Source organism: Peromyscus eremicus, chromosome 1, assembly GCF_949786415.1.
Source record: "Peromyscus eremicus chromosome 1, PerEre_H2_v1, whole genome shotgun sequence".
Taxonomy (NCBI): Eukaryota; Metazoa; Chordata; class Mammalia; order Rodentia; family Cricetidae; genus Peromyscus; species Peromyscus eremicus.
The window spans coordinates 92,271,321-92,298,592 of NC_081416.1; the positions used below are offsets into that span (position 1 = coordinate 92,271,321).

General features: G+C 40.3%; 1 protein-coding gene across 1 annotated transcript in view; it reads left to right on the forward strand.

The window, feature by feature from the left end:
* Positions 1-8: 8 nt before the first annotated feature.
* Dennd2b (DENN domain containing 2B) overlaps positions 9-27,272 on the forward strand; it is a 192,730-nt gene continuing 165,466 nt past the window's right edge. The window contains exons 1-2 of the mRNA XM_059269034.1: positions 9-218; positions 10,179-10,275. The gene's annotated coding sequence lies outside the window, so the exon portion shown is untranslated. The remainder of the gene's footprint in view (positions 219-10,178; positions 10,276-27,272) is intronic.

A 27,272-nucleotide genomic window follows, 5' to 3' on the forward strand; every position in this document is an offset into this window, starting at 1 on the left:
ACGTGGTCGCGGCTGGAACTAGCGACGGACGCGACGCGGTGCTTGTTCGAGGTCTGTCCCGCCCCGTCGGGTCTGTGTGAATCCCGGCGCTTGTTGAGCTAAAAAAGTTGTGAGAATACTGCAGCGGCTCTTTCGTTCCGCATTCAGGGCTGTCGCCACTCCCAAACCACTTTTGTGTGAGGACGCGATGAGGCTAGCTGAACAACACGACTGAGGAGGTAGGGCTGGGAAAAGGGCGTTCTGTCAGAAGGGCGCTCGAGGGCTGGGGATGGAGGCTGTGGGTATGGGGACCGGTAGACTTCAGGGGAGGCCAGAGGAGTGTGTGTGGGGTGTGTCTCAATATTCCCTTCCTGCAGCTTCTTCATCCCTCCCTTGGAAGGATGGATTCACACAATTTTGGTGTGTTTTTTTTTTTTTTCAATTTAATTTTTTTTTTTTTTTTTAATTTTTGAGACAGAGAGTCACTGTATAGCCTTGACTGGGCTGGAGACTCACTATGTAGACCAGGCTGACCCCCTATCTCTCTCTTGGGATCTGCACCCACCTTTCAAGCATTAATCCCATCACTTTAAAGTAAGAAATGGGTCATTTACTTTTCATAACACCACTGAGCTATGGCGACAGCCCGAAGTCTCAGTGCTAGTGACCCAGCAGCACCCGCTGGTGAGCAGCAGGGCATAAATGGGGCGAAAGGCCCACGTTATGGAACACTTCTTAGCGGGGGGTGGATCCCTTACACGATCCAAAGGGATTCTCAGTCTTTAGGTCGTGTCAATGGATGGGCTTGGTGAGCCGTGAATTCACCTGATTTAAGTATATAATTCAGTGAATTTTAATAAAATTTCAGAGTTGTACCCATATCATCACAGTCCTGCTTTGGGATATTTTAATGAACTGAAAATGCAGTGTTGGGCCTGAGAGGTGATTTGAGAGGGAGCCTCAGGGGAAATGTTTGCCCTACAAGCCTAACTACCTGAGTTTGATTCCTGGAATCTGTGTAAAAAGTCAGACGCTGTAGTGTGTGCATCTGTTAACTCGGCTCTTCTACAGTCACATGGGTGGTGAAGACAGGAAATTGGGCTAGAACGCCTGGACTAGCTAGCTTGGAGTATGTGGCCCAGCAATAGCAGCAAACAAGACCCTGCCTCAAACAAAGTGGAGAGGTGAGAACCCGCTCCCAAAAGTTGTCCTCTGACCTCCACACACATTCTTTGCACACATGTGCCACATTCACACACACATAACAAATAAAGAAAAAAAAGTAGTCTAGTATCCACCATTTATAATCAATTCTCACTCCTATTTCTGGACCTAGGTAACCACTATTCTGATTGCCATCTCCATAACTTTGCCTTTTTCTGGCAATTCATATGAATAGAATCATATGATATGTGGCCCTTTTGGACTAGTCTCTTTCACTTAGATTATTTTGAGGTTCATCTGAGTTGTAGTATATATTAGTACTTCATTATTTTTTGTGGATAAATAATATTCTACCATATGAATATATTATATTTTGTTTGTTTATTCATCACTTAGAATTATTTCCAGTTTGAATGCTATTCTGATAATATATATAAGACTCTACAGACATTTTCATTTCTCTTGAGCAGATACTTTGAAGTGAAATTTTTGAGGGTACTATAAATTTATGTTTATGTTATAAGAAACTGCCAAAATATTATTAAAGTGGCTGTACTGTTCTTTTTTCCCACAACTGATAGTTTTTCCTCATGCACTCTAGCATTTGTTTTTTTTAAACCTTTTTTGTTTTGTTTTGTTGTTTTTGGTTTGGTTTTTTTGAGACAGTGTTTCTCTCTGTTGACTGCCTTGGCTGTCCTGGCACTCTGTAGACCAGGCTGACTTCGAACTCAGAGGTCCACCTGCCTCTGCCTCCTGAGTGCTGGGATTAAAGGCCGTTACCACTACAGCCTGCCATTTGTTGTTTTTTAAATTATAGTCATTTTACTACTGTTGTGAGTGTGAAGTAGCAGCTCATGGAGGCTTCAGTTAATATTTCCATAATGACTGGTGCTGCTGTGTAGACCTTTTTCTTGTTATTTCTAGCTCTTCCTGTTTCTTCTTTGCTAAAATATCTGTTCAGATCCTTTATCCATTTTTAATATGGTTTATGTGTCACTTAAAAAATACTGAGTGATGAAAGTTCAAATTCTGAACAAATGATTCTTTATTCAATGTATGGTTTATAATATTTTCTTGTAGTGTATTCTAGTTTTCATTTTATTTTTTTATTTTTTCAGTGCTGGGGATTAAAATACCCAGGGCCATTTGCGTGCTAGTCAAGTGCTTTACTACTGAGTTATATCCCTAGTGCTTCATTTTCTTTGTGTGTGGGTGGGGTGGTGTTGTTGTAAAGTGTGTTCTCTGAGCAAAACAGTCACCATCTTCATCAGATCAGCTGTGGTTGATTGCAAGTGTCCACATATCATGTCTGTGGACTGTTGACATTCCCTCATAGAGGGAAGGGGTGAGGAGGGTCATTGGACCTTTACCTGGGTCTCCAACTGTGCCTCCCAGCAATATGTATGCAGTTATGCCCTAATTGCTGAGGGGCCCAGGTCTCAGGGAGAGGCTTTAGCGTATAGGCTGGGAAAGAAAAAGGAAAGGGCCTCTATCTCTGTGGCTTTGAGGAAGCCAACCTCCAGACCTTCTTGTGTGACAGCTGTGAATCACTCAGGATGCTGCCCATACCCCTCATCTCTCACTCTGTAAGTAAGCCTAACAAACTCATTGGTTTCCCAGAGTGTACTTTGGTGGAATCATATTTTGGTTTGTTGTTGGGACCTTATAAAGAGATTCTTTCAATGAAGGAATTATCCTCTCTCTCTCTCTCTCTCTCTCTCTCTCTCTCTCTCTCTCTCTCTCTCTCTCTCTCTCTCTGTGTGTGTGTGTGTGTGTGTGTGTGTGTGTGTGTGTGTGTGTGGTGTATGTAGAGGTTATGGGTTGATACTAGATGTCCTCCTCAGTTGAGTTTCATCTTAATTTCTGAGAGAGGATCTTTCAATGAACTTGGAGCTTACCAATTTGGCTAGAACAGCTGGCTAACAAGCTCCAGAAACCCTCTTGTCTCTATCTCCCCAGCAACAGATAATGAATGCACACTGCCATGTCCAGCTTTTATGTGGGTGCTGGGCATCTGGGTGGTCCCAACCCAGGTCCCTATGTTTGCATGCCAAGCGTTTTACCTATTAAGCCTCTCCTCATCTACCTTTAATTTTTTTCTTTTAAAAAAGATTTACTTTATTTTATATGCATTTGAGTGCTTGTCTGCATGGATGCATGTGCACAATATGTGTGCTGGCAACCACAGAGGCTAGAAGAGAACATAATGTCCCCTGGAACTGGAGTTACAGACAGTTGTGAACCACCATGTGGATGATGGGAACTGAACTCCAGTCTTCTGCAAGACAGCTGGTGTTCTTAACTAATGAGCCATCTCTCCAGCCCCACTTTCATTTTCCTTAAAAATATTTTTTTCTTTTGAGATTTATTTTATGTATATGAGTCTTTTGCCTGCTTGTATGCATGTGCATCAAAGGCATGTAGTGCACATGGAGACCAGTAGAAGACATGGATGTTTTGCCTGCTTGTATGTATGTACACCATATGCTTGTAGTGCCTATGGAAGATAGAAGAGGGCATCAGATCCCCTGGGACTGGAGTTACTGACATTTGTGAGCCTCCATGTGGGTTCTGGGAATAGAACCTGGGTCTTTTGGGAGAGCAGCAAGTGCTGTTAACCAGGGAATCATCTCTCCATGCTCTGCCCTTTCATTTTATTAATGGTGTTTTTTGAAGCACCAAGTCTTAAATTATGATGAAGTCCAGTTTAGTACTTTTTTCTATGGGTTGTGCTTTTGGTACATATATAATTTTTACCTAATTCATCATTTTTCTTCTGTCTTCTAAATTAGTTTAATTTGTGTATATGCTATATGAGATGTAAATTCATCTCTTTAGATACCATTTGTTTAACACTATCATTTTTTCATTAGATGGCATTTGTACCATTGTCAAAAGTCAGTTGACTATAAGTATACAAAAATTAATTTTTGGTCTTTTAATTCTGTTCCATTGATCCATATGTATGGAATATGCCATACTCTCTTGATTATTGTAAGTTTATGGTAAGTCTAAAAATTGAGAAGTATAGAAATAGTATACAAACTATGTTCTGTACTTTCAAAGTTGCTTTGATATTCTAGGTTATTTATATTTCAAAAAATATGTAAAGTTCTACATAAAGACTTCTGGGGTTCTGATAAGAATTGAGTTGAATTTTTAGTTCAATTTGGGGAGAACTGCAATCCTAACAGTGTTGGAAGGCTAGAGAGATAGCCCAGTGATTAAGAAGGCTTGCTTTTCTTCTAGAGGACCTGAGTTTGGTTCCCAGCACCCACATTCAGGATCTCGCCACTGCCTTCTCTTGGCTCCACAGTCAACCTGCTCACACAAGTGACACACACACAGACACATACACATATACATAAATAAAAGTAAATCTTAAGAAAACATATTGGCTGGCTGGTGGTGACGCACACCTTTAATCCTAGTACTCAGGAGGCAAAGGCAGGTGGATCTTTGTGAGTTCAAGGCCAGCCTGGTCTACAGAGTGAGTTCCAGGACAGCCAGGGCTACATGAAGAAACCCTGTCTCAGGTGGGGAAAGAAAAGAAAAGAAAGAAAGAAAGAAATGATATTGGACTTTTGATTCATGAACATAGAATATCTATACATTTATTTCAGTTTTCTTTAGTTTCTTTGTCTTTTTTTTTCCTGTTGCTGTGATAAAATACTCTGACAAAATCTATTAAGGGATTACTGTGGCGCACAGTTTCAGGGTACTGGGAAGTCCTGTCAGCAGGCCATTGAAGCAGCTGCTTATGTTGCATCCACAATCAGGAAGCAGAGAATAATGATTGATAGAGCTTAACATTGGTAACGCCATTTTGTCTCAGTCCACCAATGAGTTGCTTACAAGATAGTGATGAGTTCTGCATTTGAAATTTTGCACCAGGCTGCATTAGACTTCATGCTCCTACACCCTTATTTGGAAAATGTTCTTTCTGCAGCCAATCAGGACCTGACCAGCTAGCCTCACGCTTACTCCTATCCTATTCCCTGTAAACCTCACTTCTGTAACTCTCCCTGGGGCTACATCTCCACCCATCCTGAGTGCAGCCTGGAGGATTTAATAAAAGCCTGTTCAGTACCTGGTTAGCATCTCCAGGCGTATTTTCTTTCAATGATTGCTGGTGTTTAGCTAGCTGTCTCCTTTTTATGGAGTCTAGGGCCCAAGAGCAGGAAATGGTGCCATCCACTTTTAGGGTAGTCTTCTTGCCTCTGTTAACCCAATCAAGACAGTCCCTCACAGGTGTACCCAGAAGCTTGTCTCCTAGGTGATATATATCCTAGGTGTCTGTGTTCTGACATGTGGCAATCAATATTAACTATCATGGTATTTATACCCTTTTTTTCCCTTCCTCCCTCCCCACCTCCCTTACTTTCTGCCTTCCTGCTTCCCCCAGCTCCTTTCTTGATTTTTTTTTTTTTTTGAGACAAGGTCTTAAATATTCCAGCCTAGTTTCAATCCATCCTTCCTTCCTTTTCTTCCTCTCTTCCTCCCTCCCTCCCTCCCTTCCTCTTTTTTAAGACAAGGTCTTATTATGTAGCCCTTGATTGGCCTGGACTTTACAATATAGACCTGGCTCGTTTGGAACTCAGAGATCTGCTTGCCTTTGCCTCCCAAGTTCTGGGATGAAAGGTGTGAACCACCACACCCAGCTTGTTTCAGTCTTGAAGCATAATTGAGAATGACTTTGGATTCAAGATTTTCTTGACTCCATCTTCCAAGTACTGGGATTGCAACTGTGTACTACCAGGCCCGTTCAATCCTGCAATTCTTGTAACAAATGTATTAGTAGATGTTTTATGCTAATATGAATGTAATAGTTTTCTGTTTCATTTTCAGGTTATTTATTGCTAGTGTATAGGAATATAGTTGACTTTTTCTCCTATGACATTCATGAATTTACTAATTAATCCTAGCGAGGGATCTTTGTGGATTCTTTGGTATTTTCTACTGACAAGGGCAGATCATCTGTGCGTGAAGAAAATCTGACCTGAGGGCCTGGTAATACACACCTTTAAATTCCAGTTATTTAGGAGTCTGGGGCAAGGGGATCAGGAATTCAAGGCCAGTTTGGACTACATAGGTCCTACTGCAAAAAAACAGACAACCAACATTCATTCATTCATTCATTCATTCATTCATTCATTTATAGATTGAGTCTCTCTATGTAGCCCTTGTTTTCCTGGAAGTCAATATGTACATCAGACTAGTCTCCTGCTGGTATTAAAGGTGTGTGCCCCTATGCCTGTCTCAATTACAATGTTTCAGTCAGGATTTCTGCCTCATGATACTGGCCATCAATACAGCATTAAATAGAAATGACAGGAGAACCTTGGTTCCTTGTTTGGAATCTTTTATCATTAACTGTGTGGTGTATGGAGTTTTTGCAGTGCTGAAGATCCTAAACATGGGCCAGTGTGCCTTAGGCAGGGACTCTCCCACCATATGTAGGTCAGGCTGGCCTTGAACTTGCTGTATAGATCAGACTAGTTTCTTTTTCTTTCTTTCTTTCTTTCTTTCTTTCTTTCTTTCTTTCTTTCTTTCTTTCTTTCTTTCTTTCTTTCTTTCTTAGATCAGACTAGTTTCTTTTTCTTTCTTTCTTTCTTTCTTTTTTTTTTTTGGTTATTCGAGACAGGGTTTCTCTGTGTAGCTTTGGAGCCTGCCCTGAAACTCACTCTGTAGCCCAGGCTGGCCTCGAACTCACAGAGATCTGCCTGCCTCTGCCTCCCGAGTGCTGGGATTAAAGGCGTGTGCCACCACTGCCTGCCCAGACTAGTTTCTAATTTACAACCTTCTGTCTTTGCCTCCCAGGTGCTGGGTTTACGGGGTTACTTCACTATACCCTGTTTGGTGTTTGGAATTTGGTTCATGCTAGATGCTCTTTGTTAGGTTGAGGAAGTCCTGTTTTGTTACGTTTATTTCTTCTTTTTTTAATCATGAAAGGTTGCTGGATTTTGTCAAATGTTCTTCTGTGCATTAATTGATGTGGCCATGTGGTTTTTATTTTTTATTCTATCAATGTGTTGTGTTAGTGTATATTTGGATATTAAGCCAATTTCTCATTCTAGGGATAAATCCCGCAACACCATGTATAATCTTGTTACATTTTGCTAGATTTGGCTTGCTAATATTTTATTGAAAATATTTGTTCGTATCTTCATGAGGGATTTTGATCTCTAGTTTTCGACTTTGTGTCTTTGAATTGGTACAAGATTTTGGCCTTATAGAGTGATTTAGGAAGTGTTCTATTTTCTAGAATCATCTGTGTAGAAATGGTATCATTCTATTTGATTGAAAACATCTGTGCCTGAGCTGTTCTTTTGGGAAGATTTTTAATTACTTCAAGTTCTTTACTTGTCTTAGATCTGCTTATATTTTTTGGTCCTTTTTGAGTCAGTTCTTAATCTTTCTGTCTAAGAATTTGTCTATTTCACTTAAGTCGTCTAATTTGTTGACAAAAACTTACAGTATTACAGCATAATCTTTTTCATTTCTTTAAGCTTTGAGTGTGGCTGGCTAGTATGTATGTTTCTGTTTCTCTCTTTTTTGAGGCAAGGTCTCTATGTAGCCCTGCCTGTCCTGGAACTTGCTATGTAGATTAGGCTTGCCTCGAACTCACAGAGATCCACCTGCCACCTGCCTCTGGATTAAAGGCATGTGTCACCACATCCACTTCTTTCTCTTTCTCCCCCCACCCTATAGGGTTTTTCTGTGTATCCTTGACTGTCCTAGAATTCCTGTAGATCAGGGTGGCCTTGAACTCGAGATCCACCTGCCTCTGCCTCTCAAGTGTTGTGATTAATTAAGGTCATGCACCACTAAGCAGGCTCCTATTCTTATTCTTAATGGGGTTACAGGTATGTACTACTATGTCTGGCTGAATCTCCTATATATACATATATATGTACATACTACATATATGTAGTATTTTATAAATTTATAAATATATTTTATAAATATATATTTAAAATTTTTTATGTGTATGACTGTTTCACCTACATATATTTCTGGTGTTCTCAGAGGCCAGACGAGGGCATCAGACCCCCTGGAAGAAGAGTTATAGAAGATTGTGAGCTACCAATTAGGTGTTGAGAATTGTATCAGGATCTTTTGGAAGAACAGCCAGTGCTTTTACTACTGAACCATTGTTCTGCTCCTCTCAATTTCTGGATGAGTCTAAAGTTTTGTTAATTTTTAAAATCTCCCAAAAGAACCAATTTTTGGTTTCAATTTTTTTTCTATTTCTAATTTCATTGACTTCTATGTAATTGTTATCCTTGTTATTCTCTTCCTTCAGCTTTCTTTGGAGTTAGTTTGTCATTTATAGTTTCTTCTTAAAATGGGTTTTATTATTTTAATTAATTTTTTTGAGACAGGGTTTCACTTTCTAGCTTTAGCTGGCCTAGGACGAGATATGTAGACCAGGCTGGCCTTGAACTCTTAGAGATCTGTTCAATTCTGCCTCCCAAGTGCTGTGATTAAAAGGCATTCAAACCACGCCTGGGTAGTTATGTATATGCGTGTGTGTGTGTGTGTGTGTGTGTGTGTGTGTGTAGGCAGGTGTTGTGTACTATGTGCATTTGAACACATGCCTGAAGAGGCCAGAATAGGGCATCAGAGTCTCTGGAGCTGGAGTTACAGGTGATTGATTGTAAGTTACTGAATGTGGATTCTGGGAACTGAACTCCAGTCCTCTGCAAGAGCAATACTTGCTTTTAACCACTGAGCCATCTCTGTAGCTTTCCTATATATCTTTTTTAAAATAAAAAAATCAGTTACTTATGTATGTGGGGTGGAGTGGGGTGCAATTTGTAGGAGTCTTTCTTCTGTCTTGGAGGTTCTGGGGATGGGATCATATTCAGGTCATCATGTCTCTGTATATCTTTTTTATTTTTTAATCTTTATTTTTTTAGTGTCTATTCAAGTTCTTTGACTGTTTTGACTTGTGTGATACTGAATTTTAGTAGCTAGTCTAGATATGAATTAGTAAAATGATACGAAGATAGTTTCTCTCATTCTGTGATTGCACTTTTATCCTGTTGATAGTATTATTTGATATGTGAGACTTAAGCTTTTCATGAAGTCTAGTTTCTCTATCTCACCCTCTGTTCCTGTGCATTGGTTACATTAAAAAATAATCATTGCCAAATTCAGTGTTTTGAAGCTTTTGTCTTGTGTTTTCTTCTAGAAGTTTTATTGCTTTAGGCCTTATACTCAAGTCTTTGATTTATACTGAGTTACTTTTTGTATGTGGTATTAGATGAATCCAGCTTCATTATTGGAACAATGATGGCTGCTTGCCATTTTCCATTACTGCAACAAACTGAGATAATCAGTTTATAAAGATGAAAGATATATTTTTACTTAGTTCAGTATGTAAGGTGATAGCTACCTTGCTCTTGGGCCTGTGGCAAGATAGTACATTGTGACAGGCAATATATGGAGGAGCACAGTTCCTTCCTCTCTGAGTGGGTTATGAAAGAAAAACTAGGATCTCACAATCTCCCATGACTAGAAAGCCTCCTACTGTGTCATGTACCACCTCCTCCTGATAGCACCAAGATGGCAACTAAGCCTTTAGCACACAAGCCTTTGATGGACAGTCCTGATCCCAACTGGCTTATAGAAATTTTTGTTTTCTGCAGAGTTCCTTGTTTACATTTTTATGATCAAAAATGTCAGAGCAGAGATCCCAGTAATTGGAGTAAAGGTCGTTTTTGTACAAATTGTCTGCCATAAGCTTCATGTAAGCTGTTCCAGGAGTATAGTCACAGCTGCCTGACATGGGTGGGGAGAATGGGTAGCTTCTGCCATGCTAAGAGCTCAGTTTTACTAGTATATTGCAATTTGAATGTAATTGGCCCCCATAAGCTCATAGGGAATGGCACTATGGAGGAGGAGGTGTGGCTTTGTTGGAGTGGGTACACCCTTGTTGGAGGAAGTGTGTCAGTGTGGGGGTGGGCTTTGAGGTCTCATATATACTCAAGCCACGTCCAGTGTCTCAGACCACTTTCTGTTGCTTGCAGGTCAAGATGTAGGATGCTCAGCTCCTTCTCCAGCACCATGTCTGCCTGCATGCCACCATGTTCCACCATGATGATAATGGACTAAACCTCTGAAAATGTAAGCCATCCCAATTAAATGTTTTTTCTTTATAAGAGTTGCCATGGCCTAGTCATTGGGCATGGATATTGCACCGCTTTAATCCCAGCACTCAGGAGGCAGAGGCAGGCAGATCTCTGTGAGTTTGAGGCCAGCCTGGTCTACAGAGCTATTTCCAGGACTGCCAGGGCAACACAGAGAAACTATTTTGAAACCCCTACCCCCCCAAAAAGAAAACAAAACAAAAAAGAGTTGCCATGGTCATGGTGTCTCTTCACAGCAATAGAAACCCTAACTAAGCCAGGTCTGTCCAAGCATTACCTGGGAAGTAGCAATCCTTTGGAACTCCAGAGTTCCAAAACAGTTGCATCTAGCAGATTCTGCTTATGCAATTATTTAGGAGAAGGGTTCCTGTTGTTTTCTACTCTTCCATTGTATCAAAATCTTCCTCTTCCTCATGTTGAGGAGAAAACATGAAAGGCTCTACACAAAGTTTCCTGTTGCTCCCCTATAGTAACTAAGGCTGCGAAGCCCTACTTTGGTGGATATTTGAAATGACACCTGATGGAACATGAACATGGAATATGGGGGAGGATCCTGAAAAAGAGATAGGCTCAGATTGTTATCTGAGGTACCTGGAATATGCTGATGCATAACAGGTACAGAAATGGATCTATTGCAGGTAAATCTGTTTCTTGAGATATGGGAGTTTTATTCCTTATTATTACTGGGAAACATTGGACATGAAGTTGGTTGGGACAGAGGACACTCCTAATGTGAGAAAGGAGACAGTGACTACAGGTGGTTGGGATTGGAGCTGAATAACACAGGTGACTAGTAGAGAAAGCAGAAAAAGGCCAAGAGACTTTATGGAGGACAGCAGATTTCTTTGGTTGGTAGTAGGCCTTCTCAGTCAACCCATATATTATCATCATCTTTCTGCAGCTAAAGAAAGTAAAAGTAAGTTGCAGCAGAGGAGCTCTTTAGTAAAGGTATAATTGTCAGGTATACTTTCTGATAAACAGTGAGGGCAGACAGAAATGTATTGGAAAAGGTTTTGGAGTGATTTGCTTTAGACCTGATCCTATGAATAACTTCATCTTAGGCTACAACAAAATTACTCAACTGGCTTAAGTGTCAGTCCAAACTCAACATATTTTGAAAATTTTATGGTTATGTAGAAAGTGTTAGAAAGAATTACAATTCTATAGTGCTAAAGTATTAAGAACTAGGTGTGGTGCCATGTATCTAATCCCAGTATTAAAGAGACAAAGGCAGGAGGATCATGAGTAGAGACTGTTGAAGGATATATGGATGGAAGGAAGGGAAAAGAAAGAAAAATGCATAAAGGCAAGGGATTAGGCTCAGTTGGGTAGAGTGCTTGCCTAGTACGCATGAAGATCTGGGTTTGATCCCCAGCACCACACGCCTGTAATCCCAGCACTCAGTAAGTGAAGGCAGGAAGTTCAATTCAAGGCTATTCATGGACATATAGGGAGTTCAGGGCCATCCTGGGCCTGTGACACTGCCTCTTTTTCCCACATAAGAAAAAAATAAATTTCTTTTTAAATCATTTTATATTGTGGTAGTGGTGGTATATGCCTTTAATCCCAGTACTCAGGAAGCAGAAGCAGTTAGATCTCTGAGTTCAAGGCCGGCCTGGTCTGCGGAGTGAGTTCCAGGATAGCCAGGCCTACACAGAGAAACTCTGTCTCAAAACAATAACAATAATAACAACAACAACAAAAAAACCCCAAAATTTTTTATTTATGTGTATGGGTGTTTTGCTTACATGAATGCCTGATGCCTTTAGAGGCCAGAAGAGGGTGTCAGATCCCTTGGGACTGGAGTTACAGACAGTTGTAAATCGGTCATGTGGTTGCTGGGGATTGAATATAGCTCCTTTTAAAGATCAGCCAATGCTCTTAACAACTGAGCTATTTCTCCAGTTTAAGAAAAATAATTAAAAAGAACAACAACAGGTGTTGTGGCTTATGCCTATAATCTCAGCACTTGAGAAACTGAGGCAGGGGGATAACTGTGAGTTCAAACCCAGCTTGGTCTGCATAGTAAGTTCTAGGACAGACTAGGTTACAGAGTAAGATCCTATCAAAAAATAAAAACATTAAGAACTGCTTCTAAAATATAAATTTCTCGTAAAGCTATAATGGAAATTACAAGAAAGACAAGATTTAATTTACCATGACATTTTCATAAGACATTTTGACTATATACATGACTGTTGAACAGTGAGATTCATGTGCAGCCCATGTAGCTGCCACGTGTCCTACAGATGTGTGGTTGTTTGAATAGGTATGGCCCCCATAGACTCATTTGTTGGAATGCTTGGTCCATAGAAAGTGGTACTTTTAGGAGATGTGGCCTTGTTGGAGTAGGTATGACCTTGATGGAGGAAGTGTGTCACTGTTGGGGCGGGCTTTGAGGTCTCAGAAGCTCGTCAGTACACTCTCGGTTGCCTGAGGATCAAGATGGAGATCTCAGCTCCTTCTCCAGCACCATGTCTGCCTGCATGCCAACATGTTCCCTGCCATGACAATAATGGACTAAACCCCTAAAACTGTAAGCCAGCCCCAGTTAAATGTTTTCCTTTTTAAGAGTTGCTATGGTCATGGTGTCTCTTCACAGCAATAGAAACCCTAACTGAGACAAGGTACCATTATTCTCAGTTATAGGTATAAGCATTCTCAGTGCCTTTTTCTGTTCACCCTCTGTGTGATGATGATTAAATCCAGTGTATTTGTTTTGTAAGAAGACAGAATATTTTCACCCCAAAAGATGATAGTCTGTTTATCTTCATCCTCTGAAAGCATTTCCTGCTAGGCAGTTGACACAGAGCTTTGGCACAGCTTCAGGAAACTATTTGCTTCTGTTTACCCCTTACTAGATCCAACTCCCTAGGAACTAGGATGAAGGGGTCTCCTTGAACTCCTTTGTATTTAGAACTTCTTCATAGAACATCTCAGCACTGTGCCATGTGTCTGAGCAATGGGAACCCTGTCTGTGAGGGGAAAAGGCATCTGCTTTATTAATAGGCTAGGGGAAAATGAGTTAATTTGATGGGATGTACTCGAATATTCTATACGATTTCAGATAAGTCTGAAAGCTCAATTAGGGGCTGGTGAGTTCAAGGATAGCTCAATGGGTAAGGCCCTTATCACCAAGATTGACGACCTGAGTTCAATCCTCAGGTGACACGTGGTAGGAGAGAACTAACTCCTGCAAGTTGTCTTCTGACCTCTAAATGCGCACACTCACATATGTGCACACACACATACACACACACACACACACATACACACACACACACACACACACACACACACTAAATGTAATTAATAATTTTAAAAGGGGTAGGGGGCAGAGAGATGGTTTAGAGGTTAAAAGAACTGGCTGCTCTTCCAGAGGTTCTGAGTTCAATTCCCAGCAACCACATGGTGGCTCACAACCATCTGTAATGAGATCTGGTGCCCTCTTCTGTTGTGCAAGCAAACATGCAGGCAGAACACATATACATAATAAATAAATCTTTTTTTTTTTTTTTTTTTTTTTTTTTTGGTTTTTCAAGACAGGGTTTCTCTGTGTAGCTTTGTGCCTTTCCTGGGACTCACTTGGTAGCCCAGGCTGGCCTCAAACTCACAGAGATCCGCCTGGCTCTGCCTCCCGAGTGCTGGGATTAAAGGCGTGCGCCACCAGCGCCCGGCAATAAATAAATCTTAAAAAAAATTTTTTTTTTTAAGAAGCCAGGCATGTGTATGGTATGGCATATGCCTTTAATCCCAGTATTCTGGAGGAAGAGACAGGTGGATCTCTATGAGTTCAAGGCTAGCCTGGTCTACATAGAAAGTTCCAGGCCAAACAGGCCTACAGAGTGAGATCTTGTCTCAAAAAACAAAAGGAGAACAAACAGTAGGGACTGTAGAGATTGCTTAATGCTTAAGAGCACTGATAGCTCTTTCAGAGGCTCCCAGCACCCCACATGACAATTCACAACCAATAGTAATAACAGTTCCAGGGGACCTGATGCTCTCTTAAGGCCTCTGTGGTCACTTCATGCACATGGTACACAGACACACTTGCAGGCAAAACACTCATACACATAAAATCAAAATAAATAAATCTTTAAAAAAGCCAACTTAAAAGACAGTGAACTTGAGATACAGAAAGACACAATCACTTAATACTACTGTTAATTGTGAGCAGGTTTCTGTCTTCTCTACATAGTATTGTTATATAAACTTGACATTACTTAATTCCTTTATCCTGCTTGAAGCTCTAAAGAAGATTCTACAACTTGGGTAAGCACCAGAACTGCAGGCAGCACTGGCTGGGGAGGAAGGACATAAGTCATAGACATGGAAATGAACAGCATAGGAATAGTGGCAAGAGAAGGAATTTATTGTGAGGCTTGGGTCAGAGGTCTGATGCCACTCAAATGTTTCAGACCGAGAGTGTATCTGTGGCCCAAACTCAGAACAAGGTCACAGATTAGAAAATCCAGCGGCCTGTGAATGGCAAGAATCAGTGCAAACATCAGGTCATGGGAAAAAAGTAAAGGATGTAACACAAATACCAGTGGGAAGTAAATGGGAAGAATATATAAATGGCCTCAGTTTAGAGGCGCAGATGTAATTTCTACCATTAGAATCTGGCCCTGGAGCAACCTCAGCCAGGCAGCACCCTTTGGAACCCTTCGAATTTACATGAGATCATGTACATACAAATGGACAGTGGATTACCTGAGCCAATTTCGAAGAAAAAAAGAAGTAAGGATTCATGTTGCTGTAGTTGCACAGATGGACTTCATTAATGAGAAAATAAAAGTTTAAAAATATTAAGTAACTTGGGTCCTGAAAGATGACTCAGCAGGTGAAATACTTGGCTGTCAAGCCTGGTGACCTGAGTTCAGTCTCCAGGACCCACATGTGGAAGGTGGTTAACTGACTCCTTCAGGCTGTCCTCTGATCTACACACACACACACACACACACCTGTACATACATATAAACAAACACACACAGGTTTTTAAAAAAGAATACAGCTCCTTGCTGGGATGTTGGCTAGTGGATAAGAATGTATGCTTGCATAAGGACAATAACCTGAGCTTGAATCCCCAGTATTCATGTTAGGGAAAAAAAAGACAGATGTGGTAGTGGGGTGGTAACCCCAGTGCTGTGGGTGAATGGAGACAAGAGGATTGCCAGGGCTTGTTCACTGCCAACCTCAATCTAGTGGTTCAGCAAGAGACCCTGTTTGAAGGAATAAGGCAGAGCTGATAAAGCAGAACATACAGTATTTTCTTTGGTTCTGTGCACAGACCTTCACACCTCTGTCTCTTTCACCCCTCTCCAAAGACAACCACAACTAAAACAAGAATCTCTCCCTTAGGGTTTTTTTTTTTTTTTTTAGATAGCATCTTATTGTGTTGCTCTGGTTGGCCTGGAACCCAGTATATAGACCAGGCTGGCCTTGAACTCACAGAGATTCACTTGCTTCTGCTTGCTGAGTGCTAGGATTAAAGGCATGTATCACTATGCCCAGCCAACCTCTCAGTTCTTTTGGACATCATAGGTCTCTTACATCTTTCTCCTTGTGAGATTTCAGTCATATCCTTTTCTTTCACACCCTGAAACTGAAGGCTTCTGAGATGGAGAGTTTCCTGCTTTGAGAGAAACAGAAGGCAGCATAGCTTGCTGAGTGAGGTCTCTAGAGTTCTGCTAGGGATTTAGCAAATCCTGGGTTCCCCCTAGTTCCATTAGTTACCTTGATCTTGTGGGTGGCTGCCTGGTCTGTTTATGACTTTTTACCTTTGACTTGAAGTCCTGTTGACTTCTGGATGGCTTGGCCCTGCAGCCATCTGATCATGAAGACTGATTTAACCCAATCCCACAACTCTAATGTACCTCACTTTTTAGGACTTCTATGTGCATAGAGGAAATGGAGACTAGGAAATCCAAAGAAGCAGGATGACACCAGCAGATAACTGAGCTTGGTCCTTTCTGTCAGTCAATAAATTAGTATCAGCATCCTCTCAGGCACTGAACTCACCCTAGACTCCCTACAAGGATTATCATGGGAAGGGCCCTTAAAAATAGGACTGTTGTTGGGCAGAGTGGTGCATGCCTTTAATCCCAGCACTCAGGAGGCAGAGCACTCTGAGTTTGAGGCCAGCCAGGGCTTATACAGTGAGACTTGTCCAAAAAAATTTTTTTTTTTTGTGTGTGTGTGTGTGTGTGTGTGTGTGTGTGTGTGTGTTTGTGTGTGTGTGTGTGTTTTTGTGTGTTTGTGTTTGCGTGTGCAGGGATTGGCAGTGTGGCTAAGTTGATAGAGTACTTACCAAGCATACATGAAGCCCTGAGTTCAAGTCTCTAGTACTGCATATAGTGGCATACATCTATAATCCCAGTACTTAGGAGGTCATTTTTGATATATAATGAGGCCAGACTGGGCTATGTGACATCCTTTTGCAAAAAAAAAAAAAGTTGAGCATTGAACGAAGTTCACAAATGATAAAAATAATTGAATTGAAACAGGAAGGAGTGAGGGAATCACTCCCAACTGAGGCAGAGCCCCATCACAGCTTTCAGATACAACTACAGCTTTGTAGACCTACAGAAATGTCCTAGAAGTATAAGACACAAGGAAATTATTGGCCCATCTAAGGCTTCTGGAAATGGACTGTACACAGGACAAATGGGTTGTAAAAATAATGCTTAAGTCAGCCACAAAACATGAATAAAAAGTTTAGGTAAGTGAAATTTTGAAGATGATGGAATCTAATTGATAACTTCCTTATAACCTACAGATAATCTCCCCTTTAAAAGGGTTAATTATAGTGGTGATTATGAAGAGAAAAAGCCCATGATGAAAGTGTGGTAAAGGACTGTGCTCTTTGTTGAGCAAGTTAAAACAAGCTGGTCTGTAAGCAATTATTATCTTCATCAAAATTCTTAGCTCTAATGTTTTGGTTTCAATGGCCCAGCACGTATGCCTTCTCAAACAATTGGATGGATTTAAAACACTTATGAGATGTTTGTGCTTATATCTTAACATAGCATCAGTTCAACAGGAAGGTGGGGGGAGAAAGATTTGGCATTAGGGCTTAGTTAAAAAAAAAAAAATCAAAACTAAACAAAAAGCCCACAAGGCCTAACCCGTGCATACAAATGACATTCTTTATTCAGCCTTACAATGCCCATAGCAGCAAAGATCCATACAGATTCAGGGCTGTCTTTTCTTTATTCCTTAATCACTTAACATCTCTGGAAAAAGTGGTCACCAGCTGGCATGCTTGGGGTGCTTGGGTGTTACCCACTGCTAACATATTCTTATGGGGGATACTTTTTAAAAAGATTTCTCTTTGCCTTCTTTTTTCCCCCCCTTGGTTTTGTTTTGTTCTTTTATCTTTTCAAAAAACACATGTTCTGTCTTCTAAGTAAATTTTTGGGTGCCTGCTTGGGAGAACAAGTGATTTGAAAACTGAATTAGCATTTCAAATTCTGATTTATATGTGTGCAAGTGACTCTGAAGAATGTGTCTTTGGATTGGATTGGGAAAACTAGAAATATATACATATATGTGTATATATATACATCTGTATGTATATATATATATATATATACATGTTTACATTTCTAATTACATTCTGTGCTTAATGATGGATTACACTGTCAAATATTTCTATTGTATGTTCATTTGAAATGCCTATAATTTGGAGCTGGCTAAGAACATGTTCTGCTCTTGCAGAGGACCCGAGTTCCCAGCATTCATGTCAGGTGGTTTACAATTGCCTGTAATTCCAGCTCCATGGGATCTGACACTTCTTGGGGCACCTGCACTTGTGTGCACACTCCTACTCCAGAAACCCACACACATATACAAAGTTAAAGATGATTTTTAAAAACTTTTTAAAAAAAGAAATTGTGGTGGTACTGTGTTCCCCAAAATATTGTGTACCCTGATAAACTTATCTGGGGTCAGAGAACAGAAAAGCCACTAGATACTTAGGATAGGCAGTGGTAGCACACGCCTTTAATCCTAGCATTCCAGAGGCAGAAATCCATGTGTTCAAGGATACAGCCGAGCATGGTGACTCATGCCTTTAATCCCAGAAAGCGAGCCTTTAATCCCAGGAAGTGGTGGTAGAAAGCAAAAAGGTATATAAGGCGTGAGGACCAGAAACTAGAAGCATTTGGCTGGTTAAGCTTTTAGGTTTTGAGCAGCACAGTTCAGCTGAGAGCCATTCGGATATGAGGACACAGAGGCTTCCAGTCTGAGGAAACAAGATCAGCTGAGAAGTTGGGCAGGTGAGATTAGCTGTGGCTTGTTCTGTCTCTCTGATTTACCAGTGTTCACCCCAGTAACTGGCCTCAGGTTTGATTTTATTAATAAGACTCTCTAAGATCCCTGCTACAAGAAATGACAGTAATTTGACAGTTATAGCTATAGGTAGTTGCAAGGTATTGAAGGTGGAGCTGATGCTAACAGAAAGGTGACTAGCCTATACTTTCAAGAGCCTTCCAGTGTCTGCTTAGTTCATAGATTGGGTGATGGTGAACAGTATTGGTGAGCAAGCATCCTGAGATATGAACTATCTCAGAAAATGACTCGTCCGCTCTGCCTAGGACAGGAAGAAATCGGAGGAGGCTTGACTAAAGGCTTGACGTTTGTATTGAACCTATTTAGATGTTAACTTTTGTGATATTTTCTGGTAACAAGTCGTTATGAGATTGGAGCATAGAATGCTTTAAGCCAGAACAGAGGTGTAAAGTTCACAGTATCTGGTATTTCCAGGTACAGATGCCTCACAAGTAAATTGAAAGTTCATGTCTAGAAAATACAAGAGAAAAGTTAGAGCTCTAGAGATAATAGTTTGACAAGATCAATATATTTAACTGACGCTATGTAAACAGATAAAATGCCTATATGTAGGAAAGAGCCAAAAGGAAAATTTTCTACTTGAAAACTACACAGAAGAGGATTCAGTAATGAAAGACACTGATGAGTGGTCATAGAGATGGGAAAAGGAGTTGATAGAGAGGCTGGGAGCACAGGGGTCAAATAAAGAGCTCGGATGCTACAGGAAAAATGAACAAGCGGAGCATTTGGAGAATAAAAACTGGAATAGTTGAAGCCAGGCAATGTACAAGCCTGTAACTGCAGTGCTTTGGAGGTAGAGGGAAGAAGGTCAGAAGTTGAAGGCTATCCTGTCTATATATGGACTTTAAGACCAGCCTGTGATACACGAGACTCTGTCCCAAAGCAACCAAACCAAATTTATAAAACCAAAAGAAAAAGACCTGGGTATCCAGATTACCAAAGACAGTGTTTGAAGAGGTACCCATACTACACTACATCATCTGGAGCTTCAGAGAAAGACCATACAAGCTTCCAAAGACAGAAGTGTATATTATATTCTCAACTGCAGTATGTGAAAGCACACGTATAATTAGTAAAATGACGCCTTCTACAATCTGCAGGAACATTGTATTTTTCTCTGTACTTTCTCAGCCAGACTATCAACCTAATGAGTGAATAGATTGAGGTTGTTTTCAGCCTGCAAAGAACAAAATGATATCATTGATCACCCTTCTCAGAAGACCACAGAGAAAGGTACTCAAAGAAATAAGAGGCTCAAACAAGAAAGAGTGCAAGATCCAGGAGATCCAAGAGGTCTTCTATCCCAAGAGAATAAGCTGTTTGTATCAGGATGTGGGAGAATGAAGGGCTATTTTGATGTGGCAGGGGAAAGCTGAGGAAGATTACACTGTCTGTTTTCACTAAAGTGGTGAAGTCAAGGTTTCTATTGACATTAAAGAGATGGTGGTTTTTTTTTTTAACATTTACTTCATTGTAATTTTAACGAGCACCATGTTTATGCGGTGCCTAGAGGCCAGAAGGGGCCATCAGATCTCCTGGAGCCGGAGTTACCTATAGTTGTGAACCTATGTGGGTGCTTGGAGCCATCTCTCCAGCACCCTGGTTAGAAGTTTTGAGAATAGACAAGCTTAGGACTGTTGCTGTGCAGAGCCAGAAGCATCTAAATCACTAGTAGTAAAAGGATTGTTGAGTGACATTCATTGCTGGGAGGTTTACCTATCAGTGTCTTGCATCTTACTGTGAAGTTTCAGAACCGATTAAGGTTCTTTTGTCAGTCAGGCTCTTCCAGTGCCATTTATTAGGAATTGCTTTCTGTTGAGATGCTTTGAAAACGTGCTTCAGCCACACAAATTGACTTATCATCATCAGTAGATTTATTTTTTCACAGTACTAGAGTGTCTATATTAGAAATCTAAGACTCAAAGTGAGTGCATATGTTATAGTAAATAACACTTGGTACTAAAACACACACACAGAGGAGACTTAGAGTAACAGCTTCCTAGGCACCTGCAGCTTAGACTTTTTGAACATTTATCTCTTAGCTGTCCAAGTCTTCTATAGTTAAAAGTGGAATGATGAATATGGAAGGAACTATGGATAATATTTATCTTTAGTATTTATTTACTTAGTATTTTTCTTTAGGATAGTATTTATTCTAAAGAAAAAGGAGAAGGAGATTAGGTAAAGTGCTTAGCCTTCCAGGAAACTGAGAATGGCTCTGGTGTGTGAACCCTGTTTCCCAGAATAGCAGAACTTTGGGGAAAAGCTACCCTGAAGTATCATGATAGATGCAGACAAAAGGCCACCCGTTTTAATGATGTTTAAATTTTCAAAGTCATAACTGTGATTATGCAAACGTTAAGGTGAATAGTCTTTTCCTAATCCTTTATTTTAGCATCTGTCATTCCAGCTGTCAGGAGAATAATTAATTTATTAAACTACATGTGTGTTAGGACTGGAGTGATGGCTTAGTGGGTAAGAACATGCACTGCTCTTGCTGAGAACCTTGCTTTGTTTCCAGCACCCATGTCAGTCAGCTTGTCACTCCAACTTCAAGGGATCAACACCCTTCCCACTCTCATGCAGGCATACATAACTAAACATAAAGAATAAGATCTTAAACTATGTATGTAAATTTGATCATCTCTGGACTCAGAATTTTCTTCATATAGAATTCCTCATAGAACACCCCCCCCCCCAAATTATATGTATGTGGTTGATATATTATGCACCCCAATAAACTTATCTGGGGGTCAGAGAACAGAACAGCCACTATATTAAACATAGAGGTTAGGCAGTGGTAGCACACATCTTTAATCCTAATACTAGCATTCCGGAGGCAGAGATCCATCCAGATCTCTGTGAATTCAAGACCACACTGGAAACAGCCAGGCATGGTGACACACACCTGTAATCCCAGCACTTGACATCTCATGTCTTTGCTTGGGAAGGACACATGCCTTTAATCCCAGGAAGTGACGGCAGGAAGCAGAAAGGCATATAAGGTGTGAGGACCAGGAACTAGAGGCTTTTTAAGCTTTTAGGCTTTTAGCAGCAGTTCAGCTGAGATCCATTCAGATGAGGACTCAGAGGCTTCCAGTTTGAGGAAACAGGATTGGCTGAGATGTTGGCAAGGTGAGGTTGGCTGTGGCTTGTTCTGCTTCTCTGATTTTTCAGCATTCACCCCAATATCTGGCCCCTGAGTTTTTTTTTTATTAATAAGACCGTTTAGCAATTCGTCTTACATATGTACCTAGATCTCACTTCTAGGAATTCTGATTGGGAGATATGTAGTAGATATCCTAAGGACGTATTGCATTTAAAAGCTGCTCATAGATTTTCCTCTCAGAAGGCAAATCTTTTCTACTTGTTTTTTTTTTTTAAGGTTTATTTATTTTTTACTTATTTGTGTGTGTGTGTGTGTGTGTGTGTGTGTGTGTGTGTGTGTGTGTGTGTGTACAAGTGTCCTCAAAGGCCTAAAGACAGTATCAGATACTCTGGAGCTGAAGTTTCAGGCAATTTGAAGTCACCAGCTGTGGGTGCTGTGATCTGAATTCTGATTCTCTGAAAGCAAGCACTCTTAGTGTCTGAGTCATCTCTCCAACCCTAAATCTTTTATTCTTTATAGAAGATTTAAAAAAAAAAGAATTGGAAAATGACAATTCTCTTAGAATATTTTTTGATGGGCACCAAGGGTTGAGAACTTGCTTTCTTTCTTGCTTGTTTTATTTTATTTGAGACGGTAGTAGCCAGGCTGGCCTTTTAACTCAGAGATTACCTGCCTCTGGCTCCCGAGTCCTGGGACTAAAGGCTTGCTCCACCATGTGCAGCTGCCACTTTTGTTCCTGATTCTTTACATGTATCTCAGGTTGGCTTTCAACTCACAGCAATCCACATGCCTTAGCTTCCTAAGTGCTAAAATTGCAACTATGTCTCTTCACATCCAGCTGCTTTAGAAATAAATTTCTTCTCAAATTTGGGTGAATGGAAAGCAGATTGGATTAAATAGCACTTGTTAAGGTTATGGAGTCATGGTTTTACCACCTATGACCTTTTATTATTCAGTCAATTATCAATAAAATACTAGTAATTCAAATCCAACAGCATATGAAACTGATTGTAAACCATTATAAAGCAGTGTTTGTGCCAGGAATGCAAGAATGATCCAATATACAAAAATCAGTAAATATAATATCTCACATCAAAAGGAAGAATTAAAACCATATGATTATCCCAATACACAGAAGGGTTAAAAATAAAATTTAACGTTCTTTCATGGTTTAAAAAATAAAGAAGCTGAGCATGGTGGTGTATGCTTTTAATCCCAGTACTCAGGAAGCAGAACCAGGCGGATCTCTTGAGTTCAAGGCCAACCTGGTCTCTAGAGTGAGTTCCAGGACAGCCAGGGCTACACAGAGAACCCTGTCTCAGAAAACAAACAAAAACAAAACAAAAAAACACACACACCAAAAACCCTAACAAAACAAACACTAGAATACCAAAAACAAAACAAAAAACAAGAACAATCTACTAAGTTTAAGAAAAGTGCCTCAACATACTAAGAGCTATATATGATAAACCTCTGACCTACATCATTCTGAATGCAGAAAACCTGAAAATCTCCTGTAGGTAGGTGAAGACTGTCTAGCCTTAAGTGTTAGTTAGGGTTACTATTGCTATAATGAAACATGACCAAAGCAACTTGGGGAGGAAAGGGTTTATTTGGCTTACACCTCCATATCACTGTTCATCATGGAAGGAAGTCAGGACAGGAACTCAAACAGCAAGAACCTGGAGGGAGGAGCTGATGAAGAAGTCATGGAGGGTACTGCTTACTGGCTTGTTTCCCTTGTCTTGCTCAGCCTGCTTTCTTATAGAATCCAGGACCACCAGCCTAGGGATAGCACCACCACCAATGTGATGAGTCCTGCCTCATCAATTACTAATTAAGAAAATGCCCTGCAGGCTTGCCTACAGGCCAATGTTATGGAGGCATTTTCTTAATTAAGGGTCTCTCCTCTCCAATGACTTTAACTTATCAAGTTGACTAAAAACTATCCAGCACATCAAATGGGCCTCTCTGATCCTTTTCTCACCTTCTATGCATCCATAGCACCTGGCATCTCAGCTCACCTGTTCTCATAACTGACCCAACCAACAGCATCAGTGAAGTTATCCCAATGCTTTTCTTAAGTGAACTATTGTTACTATTAGCCTAGTATTTAGAATAAAACACCAGATATTGTAGCACAAAACATAAGGACCTAGGTCTAATTTAATCTTTTCATGAACTGGTTATTGGAAGAAAACTTTGATTTTCTGTATTACATCTTTGGTATACTTTGAAAGGGGAGAGTGAAAGGTATGAATGGGGTTCAAGCCTTGGAAACTGAATCTGCTGTGGAAAGGGGGCTAAAGAAAGCAGCACAGTTGTTCTCTCATAGATGAAGAAACTAGGAACTTATCTTAATTTTTTGTAAAACTCTCAAGTGTAGTAACACTTGAAAATAATTATTGAAATCCAAATGAGATTAACTAGGCAAGATTCCCATTAATTCTCTCTCTCTCTGTGTTTCTCTGTCTCTGTGTCTGTCTGTCTGTCTGTCTCTCTCTCTCTCTCTCTCTCTCTCTCTCTCTCTCTCTCTCTCTCTCTCTGTGTGTGTGTGTGTGTGTGTGTGTGTGTGTGTGCGCTATAGTTTTTCTAATAACCCTATAACTTGTTAACTGTAGTAACCAGGATTACCAGTTAATATTTCTTTTGAAATCCTTGTAGAGCTAAATAAAATCTTTCCTTTATCCAGTAGAAAATTTTTAGGCTATGAGAGAAAAATGTGTGCTCTTTGTGCATATCCACATACCAAAAATTTCCTACAGATTTCCACTCTTTGTCAGTCAACACTAACATTATTTGGAAGCAACAGAAATAAAAATCAGGAAGTTATTAACAAGCACATGGAGTGTTTTTATAACCATATATGCATGCTAACCCACACTGCTTGTTGCGATTTTGTTGTCTGGAATTATACAGAGAAAAACCAATAAGTAAATGCATTGTCTCAATCATTGTTCTGTTACTATGAAGAAATGCCATAATCATGGCAACTCTTATAAAGGAAACCATTTAATTGGGGGCTTGCTTTCAGAGGCATTCTCATCATGGTGGGGACCATGATGGCAGCATGGTGCTGGAGAAATAGCTGAGAGCTACATCCTGATTCACAGGCAGAGAGAGAAACTGAGTCTGGTGTGGGCTTTTGAAGGTTCAAAAGCCACTCCCAGTGACACACTTCCTCCAATAAGACCACACCTACTACCAGGGCCACACACCCCCTAATTCTTCTAAAATAGTGCTACTCCCTAATGACTAAGCATTCAAATATATGAGTCTATGAGGGCCATTTTGGTATTTCAAGACAGGGTTTCTCTGTGTGACCTTGGGTGTCCTGAAACTTGCTCTGTAGACCAGGTTGGCCTTGAACTCATAAAGATCCACCTGCCTAAGCCTCTGAATGCTGGGATTAAAGTCATGCACTACCACTGCCCAGTCCTATGGGGGCCATTCTTATTTAAAACACCACATGCAGGATGCAGTTCTGCTAATCCTACTAATTGATTGAGGTAGTGCACCACTCTTTAGCTTTGCTCTAAAATAGTTACTCTTAATTTTTTTGAGATCATGAACCTCTTTGAGAATCTGTTGAAAGATGTGAACCTTTCCTCCTTGAAATGAATTCAATACATATTAACAATTCTGCATTTTCCATTGAGCATCTCTGGAAGAATACATGATTTGCAGTGATTTCCCCAAAAGAGGAGAACTGATGGGCAAGAATGAGAGGAAAGTTTTGGGGAAGGAAATGGCTTAGTGAGTAAAATGCTTGCCATACAAGTGTGAGGGCTTGGGTTCAAATCCCAAGAACCCATATAAAGCTGGATGCTGTAGCATGCATCTGTTTCTAAGTGCTCCCTATGAAGAGATGGGAAGCTGACACAGAAGAATCCTTGAAGGCTAGCTAGTTTGACCTATGTAGTAGTAGTGAACAACAAAGAGACCCTGCCTCAAACAAGGTGGAAGGAGAAGACTACTCTGGAGCTAGTCCTGTGACCACAAAGGCACAGTGGCGCATGTATACTTGAACACAAATGAACAAGCACACGCATACAAAATTTGGGGAGGGGGTGCTTATTTCTCCCTGTATATTAATTTGTATTGTTTTTAAAGTGTAATCAGGTATGTCTTACCTATAGTGTATATAAAAATGCTTTTTAAATCAATGTAAAAAAAGTTTTTCATATAATTTATAGAACAGTGTTCTGAATTTCCTATTTCTTGAAATTTAAAAAATGAAATCTTGGAGTGGTGAGATTGCTCAGCTAATGCTAAAGTCATTTGCTACTAAGCCTGATGACCTGAGTTAAGTCCCTAGAACCCAAATGATACAAAGAGAGAAGGACTCCAGCAAGTTGTCTTCTGACCTCCACATTTGTGCTGTGGCATGTGTGTACTCACCCACATACATACACAATGAGTAAGTAAGTAAATATTTTAAAAAATTTATTTAAGCAGTCTTTAATCAGATATACATTTAGTTAGTTTTTCTGGATTATAGGTTAGTATGAAATCAGTAGTTTCAGTAGAGTGGTATAGCAATTTCCTCAGAGTTAAAATGGCCCTTTTGGAGGGGAGTTTTTTTTTTTTTTGTGTGTGTGTATGTGGGGGGGTTTGAGACAGGGTTTCTCTGTGTAGTTTTGGTGCCTGTCCTGGATCTCGCTCTGTAACCCAGGCTGGCCTTGAACTCACAGAGATCTACCTGGCTCTGCCTCCCGAGTGCTGGGATTAAAGGCTTGCACCACTACTGCCCACCTGGAGGAGAACTCTTGAAGACACTGGATGTTCTAAGAGGACGTGAAAACATTCAGGCATTAAGCTTAGGAAGTAAACAACCCAAAGGCTTCAGGAAGTCCCTGAAATTGATAAGATATACTAGGTTCCTTCCTCTACAAGCACACAAACTGTAAGGATAGCAGAGACATTCTCAAATAAGCTGGAAAAAGCTCAGCCTAACTGAGCTGCCTACAAAAGACATTCTTCAATCTGTGGAGCAACCTGCAAATTGTATAATGAGCCCCAGGTTTCCAGGTTTTGTCAGCCATGCCCATACAGGGGTGGGCTTTGGTGATATAGCTGTCTTTGAAGTCGTTGCTGCTCCTGTAAGTAACCCCAGTAAAACTCATTGATTCACCAAGTTAAGACTTTGGTGGTATCCTTAACATGGGTCTATTGATGGCTCTCTTCCTAGGGTGAGATGTTTGTTCAGGTCTTCCCAGAAACAGTGTCATAAGTGACTTACTAGTTCTCTTTGCTTCACAAAATCTTGCTGATTCCTCAGTAATCTATTAAAAAGTTTTGTTAAACATAGGCTTTATTTTTTTTTCTTTTAGAGGTAGGCTGTAGAGGTAGTTGTGTCCAAGTATTCTTGTGGAGGAAAGAACTTCATTCTATTTCAATTCATAAAATATTTTTATGGTTCCTTTGGAGAAGCTTGTGTAAGTGTGTGGTAATGGTGGGGCTTTCCTAGAAGGAAAATTATGCACTGTACAACTAACAAAGTAAAGACCTTA